This window comes from Eptatretus burgeri, chromosome 18 (assembly GCF_056783735.1).
Source record: "Eptatretus burgeri isolate ZD-2024b chromosome 18, Ebu_testis_v1, whole genome shotgun sequence".
In the NCBI taxonomy this organism is placed as follows: Eukaryota; Metazoa; Chordata; class Myxini; order Myxiniformes; family Myxinidae; genus Eptatretus; species Eptatretus burgeri.
The window spans coordinates 1,801,919-1,805,374 of record NC_140978.1 but is presented as its reverse complement, the minus strand read 5'-3'; positions in this window follow the sequence as shown (position 1 = coordinate 1,805,374).

Here is a 3,456-nt window from a genome sequence, read left to right as displayed (position 1 = left end):
AAACCTTGAAAAGGCACATCCACAGGCCCCAGCAATATACCTGGCAAGTTTCAATGAGATCGGACCAGTGGTTGTCGAGAAACAGCGGGGACACACACACACACACACACACACACACACACACACACACACACACACACACACACACACACACACACACACACACACACACACACACACACACACACACACACACACACACACACACACACACACACACACACACACACACACACTGCTGGAATTAGAGATAGATGAGGGCTTGTTCCTGCCCGCACCTCCACGCCGATCAAGGCCATATCAGCAACAGCTAAACGTGATAAACGAATGACGAAATCGGGTGTTAGAGAATTCGATCATCAGATGCACGTTTGAGTCCAACGCTCGAACCACTCGAGTGGCCCGAAGGGCCCGGGAGAGTTTCCATTGAATGTAACGATATAGATTCCATCACAACAGTAACAGGAACACATCATGGATTCTGTGATCTTAAAAACGTCCAAAAACAAAAGCTAAGACATAAAATCGATTTATAATATTATACTTACCAAAAATGATCACGTCGGAAGATAATTAGAAGTAAAAAAGCTAAAGTCTTCTGCAGATTAAAGCGGATTGTCTCTGCCACACTCAGAAACAGGGGAAAGTTCACAAGTTTAACCAAACCTTGTAAATGGCGGCTCGTGATGCGGAAATAGGAATTAGCCAATCAGATGTCTCCTCCAGTGAAAGGCAAACACAACCACACGTCACGAGGTGGAAAAGCGGTCACCCTGGCAACACACGAGGCAGGAAAAGGAGTTTTAGATCATCGAGCTGTGCGTTGCGGCTGTACCGCGTCGTGATCTGGTTGTACAACCAAGCGGCCGATTCCCGACGTCGTGAATCTTTCATACTGACGTCGTGTGTCTGCTGGGCAGCTTCAAGCTGCCTATTGTTGCTTCTCTCATGCTGCCTCTCCATCCCTACCTCTCCCTCAGACAATATCAAAGTTCTCCTTGTACCGAGGGAAAAATCACCTCCTCTGCAGCTCTGTGTGGCTGCATTCACAGTCATTGACAGATAGAGTGACCTGTGGAGAATGTCCAAGCTACCCTCTCCCCATTTTCTCAACCTTGTGGTCACCTCAAGGTCTGGGTTAGAAATATCCCTTGATTGTCCAAAGTTTTGCCAGGCCAATTACTTATCAACAAGAACAAAAGGACAATGACATATCAGACATCCTGCATATTTACTGATGTGGTTCACACCTGTATCTTTAAGCCATGGTTCACGCATTGAACAAACCACATTCCAAAATATATAATTCCTACAAATAATATTGTAAACTATATTCTGCAATCAATATTTATATCCTTATTAATTAATACATTTGAGCTCAACATGGCGACAATGCACAAATTATTATTTTCAGCCAGCTGCTTGACCTCATTTGGAGAACCCTCCCTCATAGAACTGTGTTTATGAATGATAATGTTGGAATGTACATTGCATTTAAAGTGATGCCATTTTAGAAGAATAATGCCATCAATATCAGACCCTGGCCAGTTATGAATCGTGATGTTAAATTTTTTACACACGTCTAACATCATCTTGGGAATGAAGTGAGAGATATGAACCCCACTATTGCAAGGTTTGAGTGAACTAACTCAGGCATTTCATCAGACCGATTGCAGAGAAGAACCCAACACAATGCAAGAGAGTGATTCCCTTGACTTTGAGCCCACTCGGTGTAACACAAACAACCCTCTTAATTGATTTCAGATTATCAATCGTTTTTTTTTTTTTTACAGCAGAGTATTATTTTTGAAGAAAATGCAACCATTACGTCTGAAAATTCTTGCTTGACTGCCAAACTGATTCAAACTTTCATTATTCTCTTTTCTCATTTATATTCTATTGTTATAAATATATTTTTGCAAATAATTAATAATATAAGCTTCCTTTCAAGTGCGTATTCGTGGACGTCCTCCTAGAGTTGGGTTAGCCATTCCTCGGAGGTAGGTGGCAGGATTTGCACTCTGGCCACCGTACAACACTTCATTCCGCAACATACATGAAAAACAAATCAAACTCAGAATAACCCGCTCCATGAGAGTACTTCCTGTGTAGTTGCCCTTCACAGGGCAGCTCATTGGATGATGGGATGAGGGAAAAGCCTCTGGGACCCCCCATTCTTTGAGGATAAGAGGGACAGCATGGGACAACCCTGCAGAGTCAGTTTGTGGTGGTGATGTCGGGTGGTGCTGAGGTATCGTCCACCATACGGCAGTCTCCTCCAGTTAACCTGAGGGAGTCTCTTCAGGTGGGTGCCTGGAATGTCCTCACTCTAAGAGAGGATGATCACCTGTCTCTGCTGTCATCTGAGCTCCAGCATCTGAACATCAGTATTGCAGTGCTTTCTGAGTTTCGGAGATCAGATAGTGGTGAGATCATGGTTGGTGGCGACACCGACTACTGGTCTCGTCGCTCTGATGGTTACCATTGCCAGGGTGTTTCTGTAGCTATGTCCAACAAGCTGACTCTTCTGGTAGTTGAGGTAACTCCGCGTATTATGAGCATATTAGGAGATACAGGATTTGTCACTCTGGGTGTCATTTTCCTGGTCTCTGTACGTGCTCCGACTGAGGCAAGTGATCTCACTGAGGAGACATTGTATGCCTCACTCGAGTCTGTTGTATATATATATATATATATATATATATATATATATATATATATATATATATATATATATATATATATATATATATATATATATATATATATATATATATATATTCAGTCTTCACAAACTAATCCAGCGTTTCTCAACCTTTTTACCCTTGTGGAACCCCTGAAATAGTCTTGATGTTTCAGGGAACTCCTGCATAAAAATTATTATATACCATTATTAATATCTAGCTCTTTTATATTTTTATCGGAGTTCACGTGGTAAATAATATATTTTTTTCGGAAACCTGGTTTAAGGAAAAAATGACCCCATTTTTGTCAAATTTATTGGCAATGAAAAAAAACATACTGCTCGTTTATGAGACCTCACACCGAGGTTTTAATTCAGAAAAAAAAAAAACTTGATGAAAAAACCTCATGTAACTTGATAAACAAAACGTAAACAAATAAAGGAGAGAGGGAGAGAGAGAGAGGGAGAGAGAGAGAGAGAGAGAGAGAGAGAGAGAGAGAGAGAGAGAGAGAGAGAGAGAGAGAGAGAGAGAGAGAGAGAGAGAGAGAGAGATAGAGATAGAGATAGAGATAGAGATAGAGATAGAGAGAGAGAGATAGAGATAGAGATAGAGATAGAGATAGAGATAGAGATAGAGAGAGAGATGGACACCGTGCATGTGTCCCGTACTCGAGTCAGTCACTCAATGATGCACGAATCCGCCGCGTACAGGACGTCCACGAACCAGTGAGGGCGGTTTCACACCGGCGCCATATGGACATCGTTAAATACAT